Source organism: Triticum dicoccoides, chromosome 4A (genome assembly GCF_002162155.2).
Source record: "Triticum dicoccoides isolate Atlit2015 ecotype Zavitan chromosome 4A, WEW_v2.0, whole genome shotgun sequence".
NCBI lineage: Eukaryota > Viridiplantae > Streptophyta > Magnoliopsida > Poales > Poaceae > Triticum > Triticum dicoccoides.
This window is the reverse complement of record NC_041386.1, coordinates 166,205,870-166,218,640: the sequence shown is the minus strand read 5'-3', so window position 1 is coordinate 166,218,640 and position 12,771 is coordinate 166,205,870.

Genomic DNA, 12,771 nt, shown 5'->3' with positions numbered 1-12,771 from the left:
GCTGTGAATGCATGCCCCCCCCAACCGAGGTTCACCTAGCAAAGTGCAAAGTAGCACCCCCACACACACACTTTCAGTCGGCGGGCCAGAGAGGCATATATCTCACCAACATGGATCATAAAACGGACCAAGAATAATCCACCTTGGTCGTACAACCTATCTCTTGTTGTTGGTCAAAGTGATGATCGTCCATGCGACTCCAGAGATGGGCTAGCTCGCCAATAATCACGCAAGTAGCTAGTCCCCGAAGACAACCACTGCATGTGTGTGGCCCAAACATATGTATGGAGAGGTGTGTTTTTGAGTAACAATGGAACAACTTTGATGTGGCACTGTGATTTCGAACTAGAAATCCCAGACTGAGTGAGGGTTAGGTTGACAATGCATATGTATGTTACACCACACTTCAAGCCAACAACGGGGATTCATGCATGCATGCATGCATAGTATATGCGCTCAAACTTAATTAGGTCTGAATCTCACCATGACCTATACTAAGATAACACAAACCAAATGAAGAATCCGCCATGGTAACCTATCTTCTTGTTGGTCAGGTGATCATGGATGCCCACGCGGGCCCACAAATATATAGGCTTGTCGCCGATAACCACTTAGGGAGTGTACCGTTCAAAGGCAACCACTACATGCATATGTATGGAGGTGATGCCTGCATGCATGTTTGAATACACAACATTGATGTGGCACGTGTGTCAAAAATCGTGCACTATCTCCCCACACAGAGCGGGATCGGTTCATGATGTGTCGTTGTACTAGCCTCTTCGACTCGATGGGAGGGATTCATGCGTACACATGCATGCGTGTGCTCAAGATGTATCATGCATGTCATCCGAGAGAAAAAATAATAATCCCCTCCTAATTCAAATTAACCTCTCTTGTTGTCAGGCAAAAAGTAGTGATGGACCAAGCGGGCCCACAAATGGAAAGCATCGATATCGCTGATAACCGCTTAAGTGGGTGCGAGAGGACAACCACCACCGCTTTGCATGTGGGCCAAACATATATATGTTGAATGTCCAAAATGCACAACTTTGATGTGCCACATGCCTCAAAAACCGTAAACCATGCACCCACACAGAGCGAGGTTCATATCAAGTGTACTACATATGATGATCCCGTTCCCCCCTCTTCACCGCATACTATATGCTCCTGCCGTAATATATGTAACCCAAAAGAATCCTCATCGATGGTGAAATTAATTAACCTCTCCCGATGTAGGTCAAAGTGATGCATGCATCCATCAACGATGGCCTTGTGGGCCCATAGATGGAAGCGTCACACGTGCGTGTCCTAGCTAGGATATGCATGTGGCCCAAAAAGGTGTTGTGTGATGTTTGAATAACCCATTTCACAATTTTGATGTGGCACGTGCCTTGGAAACCAAAAAGTCCACACACTGAGTGAGGGTGTACTTGTTCACAGACGCGTACGTATAGTATAGTATATATGCTAGTCCCCTCCCACCTCTTCGACGCGTACTATATACCACCATAACACAAACAAAAAAGATTCCACCTTGCTGGTCAAATTAACGTCACTGCCGGCTATTCGTCAAAGTGATGGATGACGACCTCGCGGGCCCACAGAAAGCGTCACACATGAGTATCGAGTGTCGTGTAGGACAACCATCGACTCCATGTGGCCAAAACATTTATGTATGACAGGGTTGTGTAATGTTTTAAATAACGAGTTCACGACTCTGATGTGGCACCGTCCTGCCTAACAAAATGGCCAACCCACATGGTGGCTCACAACTCGTAGTGTACTGCGAGCCACCCGCACCCCCAGACGCACACACCCACACACACACACCACGAATCTACCGCAACTACGATGCATGTTAAATTAATTATCCCGCGGTGAACATACATGTTACCAAATGAGGGACGTATTAATTTCAAAAAAATCATAGACATCATTAAGACATTTTAGTACATTGATTGATTTTCTACGGGTATAATGTGCAAAAATCAAATTTGAGCTACATGCGCACGTGACAGTGCACCTAAATGGATTGCAAAAACACATGTGTCTCACTAGGTACATGTTTACTCCCCGTGCAACAAATTTCAAACATTGAGAATCTTGATTTTTAAATTCTAGTACATCCAAAACTTATTTGAAGTTCGTGAAACTTCTCGTGTTGTCATATGGACACCAATACAAAGTGGCATTGTACTTTTTTGGTCAAATTTGAGACCAGTTTTGATGTAATCTTTATCTAATTACAGACGGGAGATTATTAATAATTGGGAACCAATATCCCAAACGGATTATTTATTCGAACCGTGAGTGTTAGACCAACAATGGATACGTGTCGTGCTTCGGTTAAGCAATGAAGCGGCAGTATTGATCATCCAAATAGAAAAACAATATACATGCCGCTGCGCGACCCGTGTGGCGTGCAAGCAGGCGTGAGTTGACGGGACACGTCCGCCGTGCAGGCAGACAGGGAGGCGTGTGTGCAGGTGTGTGAATTGACGGAGTCATGCTCGCTGCACAGTGTCATCGGGAGGCGTGCGAGTAGTTGTGTGAAACTTTGGTAGGCATGCCAGCAGTCAGGTGCGCAAGCTCACCGAGAGGCGAGCCATCGGTTTGACCGCCGCCCGCCTCTCTCCCACAACTCCTATTACTCCATATTAATGGTGTGCCCGAGCGGCCGCACCCCCCATCCTCGCTACGCACATGCAATCCTCTCTCTTCGCTTGCATCCTCGACGCTGCTCTCAGTCCTCAAAGCCGTCAGTGTATGAGGATGTCACTGAAGCGCCTCATCGGAGGGAGTGGCGACGCCGAGGCTGCTAAAGCACCGGAGCACTGCGTGGAGATGGAGACAGAGGTTGATGTCACTGCCGGCGAGTTACCGCTGCACCATGATGTCGTCGACGGCGTCGAGCTTCCACAGCCGGATGCGGAGTTCCACACCGACTCCGACGACCACTCCGGCGAAGACATCGACAACGAAGGACATCTGGTTAGTCATCTATACCCATTTATGTGTCAAATAGATCATAGGGTTTCTCTGGTTACTCCTGCCTCCCCCTGTTTGGAATAGAAATCCTATGGTTATGTTCTCCCAATCCATGAAATCTGAGTAAGTTTCATTAGATCCGTGTAGTGTATTGATTGTTTGAATGGTACAGATGATAAGTGATTAGTTGTTTCATCTGTGCAAATGATTTCTGCTAGTAATCCGACTAGGGTTAGTGTTCGAGCTAATAATTCCTAGCCAGGGCTTGACAATTGATTTTCAATGACCTACATATGTTTGTGCCATTATTTTTTTGAAGATTGGTCTGTACATAGACGACTGCGCTTAAAAATCGAACCATAATCTCTAGATATGTATAAATAAATAGCCATAATTCCTAATCCTACTTCACGGCGTGTAATCATTGATTCGATGCCAAAATTGTTTTACTATTTGTATAGGTGTTGTCTGACGATGTGGACAGTGAGGATGAAGATGTCCTGAGGAGGTACAATAGGAAAATCCTGAGGGAGCTTTATGCGGGAATGCATAACAGGCGTATTAGGACCTGGAACGACAGCTATGGATGCCCATTTTGCAACCAAAAGCTTCATGACACGTATCTAAGTGTTCTGGCGCATGCAAGAGGACGGGCCGTTGGCTCATTCAAGTAGAAGTATTCTCATAGGGTGGCGCATGACACGTACGCCGAGTACCTGGAGAAGCTTCAGGATCGTGCCGGCATGTGAGATGAGATGTGGGATGGATGGAACTATATATGTACGCTTGAGTATGCTTAATACTATTGAACTATGTACTACTTATGGTTGAACTATGCTTATCTACGTGTACACTTATTATCTATGTCTGAGTATGTTAAATATTTCGCCAATTTTTGGTAAAAATTACAACGGGGGACCAATAAACCAGGATGAAGGTAGTACATCAATCACACACGGTTCCCAAAATTGGAACTGTGTGCAATGACTTTCATTTTGCCTGCTGCGTCAATCACACATGGTTCTCTCTAGCAAACTATCGCCCCCAAAATTCTTTGTGGGAAAGAAAACCCTCACCACCCAATTCAAAAAAGCAAAAAGAAAACCCTCACCATCCCCACGTCACAAAACCCTCACCCCGCCCGCCACCCCCTCGGCCCCTCCGGTACATTCCCCATTCACACCTGCACAAGCTCCTCCATGTCTATGCCATGGCACCACCTATCGCGGCAGTAAACACTTAGCTCGATGCATGTCGCCGCCGCCAGGCTGCCGACAAAGCCCACCGCATTTCGCCACTTCTGCTTGCCGCCGCCTATCGCCATCGACTTTCTCGACACTGCTCGCGGTCGACCCAGCTCCGCATGGTTGGGGAATCTGCCGTACTAAGGGTTCTATCTCATGGAAGACAAGGTAACTAGTTTAACGAGATATTATCTCATCTCTTACCCTAGTTCATCTGCCTCCTTTAATCACCTGGCGGAAATCACCGTGAATTCATTTTTATTCGAGCTGATTTGAGGGTTTTCTTTCATCCATAGAATGTACAGTGCACCGACACTTCAGGACTTGGCGACCGCCGCCAGAGATTCCATCTCATCGTACCAGATAACTTGAGGACGCGCGCGGTATGTTCAATCTCACCCTAAATCAGTTGGCATGGCCTACTTTCTTGAACATATTCTAAATATTGCTACATTTGGATAGAAGGTGCCACATGTACCATATACGTCAAAGGGAATTTTCCCCTCTTATTTCTATATTAGGCAATTAATGATGTATTGTTCTTTCGATTACTCTCATATTTCCATGACATCATGTTTACCCTATCTGTTTAATTATAGACTTTTGTCCTTCAATTTCAATTGTTGTATAGTTCATTCAATTTGGGCCCATATTTGCATGTTACCATATTTTCTTTAACAATCCTACCATTTTCTGCAAGACATCCCTCGCTATGCAACAGATTATGTAGTGCACAATTTTTCCCTTTACATACATCAAGGCTCCACGAACGGCATACTGCACACAAACCATGGATTTACAATCGTAGTTACTATAATACTTGAGACATGGTGACTCCTATTTTGGCACTGGCTTTTGGAATGAAATTGCAAAGTTTTATGTACTGAAAGCTGGCACTAAAATTGCACTGCACATAGAAGGGCCTGGTCATGAGATATATGCTAGCTTCCCCGACAAAATCATTCGTCCAGACTTTGTTCAAAGTAAGTTTTCTTTTCAACTATCTGCATATGTTGACTTACCCAACAATGTCAAATTAATTGTGTAGTATTTAAGCAACCAATTGTTATTCCCTTTTCTTACTATATTCCTACCTAATAACTTCTAGTTACCAATACACTTTTCTATTGCCCTGTTTTAACTAAATATTCCCTTTACTCCCATTTCTATCAGAAAGCGCCATTGACAAGGACACTCTGGAGGTGGAGAACGGGGCTGCCAACAAGCGGAGGCGGGGTGAGCTAGAACCGCAAGCGACTCCAGCAGGCCTAGACTTGATCAGCAGCCTCCCCGATGATATGTTGAGAGTCATCATCTCCCTCCTCCCAATCAAATATGGGGCGCAAACAACCCTCCTTTCCCGGCGGTGGTGCTTCCTATGGAACTCCAGCCCTCTCGACCTCATCGACACCCACGAGCTCTGCCATGACTATCGCAAAAGCTTGGATGCGTTATCTAAGATCCTCGGCAGTCACCTTGGCCCAACCAAAGGCCTTAGAATGGGCAAGTTCCGTTCCAATGGCAAGGACCGAGCCAAGCTTGACGACTGGTTCCGATTCCCCGCCCTAGATCAGCTCAAGGAGCTCACTTTTGATGATGGGCATATGCGGTCGCTGCCAATGTCCACATTCCGCCTCGCGCCCACGCTGCGTGTCACCAAGTTCAGGAACTGCCATTTCCTGCTCCTTAATGATGCGCCCACTCTTATTCTACCATGACCGAAGCACCTCGAGCTCGTCGCTGTCTGCCTCTCAAAGGGTGACATGGAGCGCCTGCTTCGTGGCTGTACTGCACTCGAGTACCTTCATCTTCAAGCGATCAATGGGTTGAGTACCTTCCGCATCACCTCCATGACTCTCCGGACTATTTATGTGTGTTGCTGGTGCGGCAGGAAGACATCACAAAAGGTGGACCATGGTATGGTCATCCAGGACACACCTGTGATACGTCTCCAACGTATCTATAATTTTTGATTGTTCCATGCTATTATATTATCAACCTTGGATGTTTTATATGCATTTATATACTATTTTATATGATTTTTGGGATTAACCTATTAACCAAGAGCCCAACGCCAGTTTCTATTTTTTCCTTGTTTTAGAGTATCGCAGAAAAAGAAAATCAAATGGAGTCCAATTGACCTGAAACTTCACGAAACTTATTTTTGGACCAGAAGAAGCCCACGGAGTATCGGAGATGGACTAGGAGAGTCTTGGGCTGCCCACGAGGGTGGGGCGCGTGCCCACCCCCCTGGGCGCACCCCCTTGCCTCGTGGACATCCCGGAGGTCCACCGACGTACTTCTTCCTCCCATATATACCCATATACCCTAAAAACTTCGGGGAGCAGAATAGATCGGGAGTTCCGCCGCCAGAAGCCTTCGTAGACCCGTTCCGGCACCCTGCAAGAGGGGGAGTCCCTCTCCGGTGGCCATCTTCATCATCCCGGTGCTCTCCATAACGAGGAGGGAGTAGTTCTCCCTCGGGATGAGGGTATGTACCAGTAGATATGTGTTTGATCTCTCTCTCTCATGTTCTTGAGGTGGTACGATCTTGATGTATCGCGAGCTTTGCTATTATAGTTGGATCTTATGATGTTTCTCCCCCTCTACTCTCTTGTAATGGATTGAGTTTTCCCTTTGAAGTAATCTTATCAGATTGAGTCTTTAAGGATTTGAGAACACTTGATGTATGTCTTGTGTGGGATACCTGTGGTGACAATGGGGTATTCTACTGATCCACTTGAAGTATGTTTTGGCTATCAACTTGCGGGTTCCGCCCATGAACCTATGCATAGGGGTTGGCACACGTTTTCGTCTTGACTCTCCGGTAGAATCTTTGGGGCACTCTTTGAAGTACTTTGTGTTGGTTGAATAGATGAATCTGAGATTGCGTGATGCATATTGTATAATCATACCCACGGATACTTGAGGTGACATTGGAGTATCTAGGTGACATTAGGGTTTTGGTTGATTTGCGTCTTAAGGTGTTATTTTACTATAAACTCTAAGGCTGTTTGTGACACTTATAGGAATAGCCCAACGGATTGATTAGAAAGAATAACTTTGAGGTGGTTTCGCACCCTACCATAATCTCTTCGTTTGTTCTCCGCTATTAGTGACTTTGGAGTGACTCTTAGTTGCATGTTGAGGGATAGTTATGTGATCCAATTATGTTATTATTGTTGAGAGAACTTGCACTAGTGAAAGTATGAACCCTAGGCCTTGTTTCCTAGCATTGCAATACCATTTGTGCTCACTTTTATCATTAGTTACCTTGCTGTTTTTATATTTTCAGATTACAAAAACCATTATCTACTATCCATATACCACTTGTATCACCATCTCTTCGCCGAACCAGTGCACCTATACAATCTACTATTGTATTGGGTGTGTTGGGGACACAAGAGACTCTTTGTTATTTGGTTGCAGGGTTGCTTGAGAGAGACCATCTTCATCCTACGCCTCCTATGGATTGATAAACCTTAGGTCATCCACTTGAGGGAAATTTGCTACTGTCCTACAAACCTCTGCACTTGGAGGCCCAACAACGTCTACAAGAAGAAGGTTGTGTAGTAGACATCAAGCACTTTTCTGGCGCCGTTGCCGGGGAGGTTTGTGCTTGAAGGTATATCTTTAGATCATGCAATCGAAACTTTTTGTTTCTTGTTTTAGCACTAGTTTAGTTTACAAAAGAAAACTACAAAAAAATATGGAATTTAGTTTGCCTCATACGCTTCATCTTTTTAATATCTTTTGTGATCATGATGGAAAGGAAAATTATGCCAAAATGTTAGAATAAGAATGCATTAAAATGTTTGGCACTAAATAATTGAATGATGAGCATGATTGCAATGTTGTTAGTATAAATTCCTTGAATATCCATGATGCTAATGATATGCAAAGCCACAAGCTTGGGGAAGCTATGTTTGATGAAGATGATATTTTTTGTCCCCCATGTTTTGATGAGCAAATTTATTATGATGAAAGCATTCCTCCTATTTATGATGATTATATTGATGAAAGTGGATTTGGACAGGTCATGACTTTATTTTGTGATGAATCCACTATTGCAGAAGAGGTTCCAATTGATTATGAGAAGAAAGTTGCTATCTATGATGATTATTGTGATGACTTGTATGCTATAAAGAATAATGATATCCATGAAACTTGTCATCGTGATTTTGGTTTTCAATTGGATTATGCCTCACATGATAATTATTTTATTGAGTTTGCTCCCACTATTATTCATGAGAAGAATTTTGCTTATGTGGAGAGTAGTAAATTTTCTATGCTTGTAGATCATGAAAAGAATGCTTTAGGTGCTGGTTATATTGTTGAATTCATTCATGATGCTACTGAAAATTATTATGAGGGAGGAACATATGCTTGTATGACTTGCAATAATATCAAGTTTCCCCCCTATGTGCTTAAAATTTTGGAGTTATGCTTGTTTTACCTTCCTATGCAGGTTGATTCTTGTTCCCACAAGTTGTTTACTCACAAAATCCCTATGCATAGGAAGTGTGTTAGACTTAAATGTGCTAGTCATATTCTTCATGATGCTCTCTTTATGTTACAATTCTTTTCTTTTATGTGAGCATCATTGAAATCATCATGCCTAGCTAGGGGCGTTAAACGATAGCGCTTGTTGGGAGGCAACCCAATTTTATTTTTATTCCTTGCTTTTTGTTCCTGTTTAGTAATAAATATTTCATCTAGCATCTGTTTAGATGTGGTTTTATGTCTTTAATTAGTGTTTGTGCCAAGTAGAACCTTTGGGAAGACTTGGGGAAAGTCTTTGCGATCTTGCTGTAAAAAACAGAAACTTTAGCGCTCACTAGAATTGCTGCCATTTTTTACTGGAGAGTGATATTTAGTTAATTATTTTTTCAGATGATTAATAGACAAATTACTCAGCTCAACCAATTTATTTGAGAATTTTATGAGTTCCATAAGTATACGTTTGATACAGATTACTACAGACTGTTCTGTTTTTGACAGATTCTGTTTTCTATGTGTTGTTTGCTTATTTTGATGAATCTATGAGTAGTATCGGAGGGTATGAACCATAGAGAAGTTGGAACACAGTAGATATTACACCAATATGAATTTAGAATGAGTTAATTACAGTACCTTATGATGGTGATTTGCTTTCTTATACTAACGGAGCTTACGAGTTTTCTGTTAAGTTTTGTGTTGTGAAGTTTTCAAGTTTTGGGTAAAGATTCGATGGACTATGGAATAAGGAGTGGAAATAGCCTAAGCTTGGGGATTCCCAAGGCACCCCAAGGTAATATTCAAGGACAACCAAAAGCCTAAGCTTGGGGATGCCCCGGAAGGCATCCCCTCTTTCGTCTTCGTTCATTGGTAACTTTACTTGGAGCTATATTTTTATTCGCCACATGATATGTGTTTTGCTTGGAGCGTCAATTTATTTTGTTAGGATTTTCTTGCTGTTTGAATAAAATACAAAGATATTAAATTCTTTAATGTTAGAGAGTCTTCATATAGTTGCATGATTATTCGACTACTCATTGATCTTCACTTATATTTTTCGGAGTAGTTTGTCATTTGCTCTAGTGCTTCACTTATATCCTTTTAGAGCACGGTGGTGGTTTTATTTTATAGAAATAGATGAACTCTCATGCTTCACTTATATTATTTTGAGAGTCCTAAACAGCATGATAATTTTCTTTGGTTATGAATTTAGTCCTAATATGATGGGCATCCAAGAGGGGTATAATAAAAACTTTTATATAAAGTGCATTCTATGAGAAGTTTGATACTTGATGATTGTTTTGAGATATGGAGATGGTGATATTAGAGTCATGCTAGTTGAGTAGTTGTGAATTTGATAAATACTTGTGTTGAAGTTTGTGATTCCCGTAGCATGCACGTATGGTGAACCGTTATGTGACGAAGTAGGAGCATGATTTATTTATTGATTGTCTTCCTTATGAGTGGCGGTCGGGGACGAGCGATGGTATTTTCCTACCAATCTATCCCCCCTAGGAGCATGCGTATAGTACTTTGTTTCGATAACTAATAGAATTTTGCAATAAGTATGTGAGTTCTTTATGACTAATGTTGAGCCATGGATTATACGCACTCTCACCCTTCCACCATTGCTAGCCTCTCTAATACCACGCACCTTTCGCCGGTATCATAAACCCACCATATACCTTCCTCAAAACAGCCACCACACCTACCTATCATGGCATTTCCATAGCCATTCCGAGATATATTACCATGCAACTTTCCACCATTCCATTTACTATGACACGCTCCATCATTGTCATATTGCTTTGCATGATCATGTAGTTGACATTTTAGTTGTGGCAAAGCCACCGTTCATAATTCCTTCATACATGTCACTCATGAGTCATTGCACATCCCGGTACACCGTCGGAGGCATTCATATAGAGTCATACTTTGTTCTAGTATCGAGTTGTAATCATTGAGTTGTAAATAAATAGAAGTGTGATGATCATCATTAATAGAGCATTGTCCCAAAAAAGAAAAAAAAAGAGAAAGGCCAAATAAAAAAGGAAGGCCCAAAAAAAGAGAAAGGCAAAAAAGGCCAAAAAAAGGGACAATGCTACTATCCTTTTTCCACACTTGTGCTTCAAAGTAGCACCATGATCTTCATGATAGAGAGTCTCTTGTTTTGTCACTTTCATATACTAGTGGGAAATTTTCATTATAGAACTTGCCTTGTATATTCTAACAATGGGCCTCCTCAAGTGCCCTAGGTCTTCGTGAGCAAGCAAGTTGGATGCACACCCACTTAGTTTCTTTTGTTGAGCTTTCATACATTTATAGCTCTAGTGCATCCGTTGCATGGCAATCCCTACTCACTCACATTGATATCTATTAATGGGCATCTCCATAGCCCGTTGATACGCCTAGTTGATGTGAGACTATCTTCTCCTTTTTGTCTTCTCCACAACCACCATCCTATTCCACCTATAGTGCTATATCCATGGCTCACGCTCATATATTGCGTGAAGATTGAAAAAGTTTGAGAACACCAAAAGTATGAAACAATTGCTTGGCTTGTCATCGGGGTTGTGCATGATTTAAATACGTTGTGTGGTGAAGATGGAGCATAGCCAGACTATATGATTTTGTAGGGATAGCTTTCTTTGGCCATGTTATTTTGAGAAGACATGATTACTTTGTTAGTATGATTGAAGTATTATTATTTTTATGTCAATATTAAACTTTTGTCTTCAATCTTATAGATCTGAATATTCTTGCCACAATAAAGAGAATTGCATGGATAAATATGTTAGGTAGCATTCCACATCAAAAATTCTGTTTTCATCATTTACCTACTCGAGGACGAGCAGGAATTAAGCTTGGGGATGCTGATATGTCTCCAACGTATCTATAATTTTTGATTGTCCCATGCTATTATATTATCAACCTTGGATGTTTTATATGCATTTATATGCTATTTTATATGATTTTTGGGACTAACCTATTAACCTAGAGCCCAGTGCCAGTTTCTATTTTTCCTTGTTTTAGAGTATCACACAAAAGGAAAATCAAATGGAGTCCAATTGACCTGAAACTTCACGGAACTTATTTTTGGACCAGAAGAAGCCCATGGAGTATCGGAGATGGGCCAGGAGAGTCACGGGCTGCCCACGAGGGTGGAGGGAGCGCCCACCCCTCTGGGCACGCCACCTGCCTCGTGGACAGCCCGGAGGTCCACCGACGTACTTCTTCCTCCCATATATACCCATATACCCTAAAAACTTCGGGGAGCAGAATAGGTCGGGAGTTTCGCCGCCAGAAGCCTCCGTAGCCACCGAAAACCAATCTAGACCCGTTCCGGGACCCTGCCGGAGGGGGAATCCCTCTCCGGTGGCCATCTTCATCATCCCGGTGCTCTCCATGACGAGGATTGAGTAGTTCTCCCTCGGTGTTGAGGGTATGTACCAGTAGCTATGTGTTTGATCTCTCTCTCTCTCGTGTTCTTGAGGTGGTACAATCTTGATGTATCACGATCTTTGCTATTATAGTTGGATCTTATGATGTTTCTCCCCCTCTACACTCTTGTAATGGATTGAGTTTTCCCTTTGAAGTTATCTTATGGGATTGAGTCTTTAAGGATTTGAGAACACTTGATGTATGTCTTGTGTGGGATACCTGTGGTGACAATGGGGTATTCTATTGATCCACTTGATGCATGTTTTGGTGATCAACTTGCGGGTTCCGCCCATGAACCTATGCATAGTGGTTGGCACATGTTTTCGTCTTGACTCTCCGGTAGAATCTTTGGGGCACTCTTTGAAGTACTTTGTGTTGGTTGAATAGATGAATCTAAGATTGTGTGATGCATATAATCATACCCACGGATACTTGAGGTGACATTGGAGTATCTAGGTGACATTAGGGTTTTGGTTGACTTGCGTCTTAAGGTGTTATTTTACTACGAACTCTTGGGCTGTTTGTGACACTTATAGGAATAGCCCAACGGATTGATCGGAAAGATTAACTTTGAGGTGGTTTCGTACCCTACCATAATATC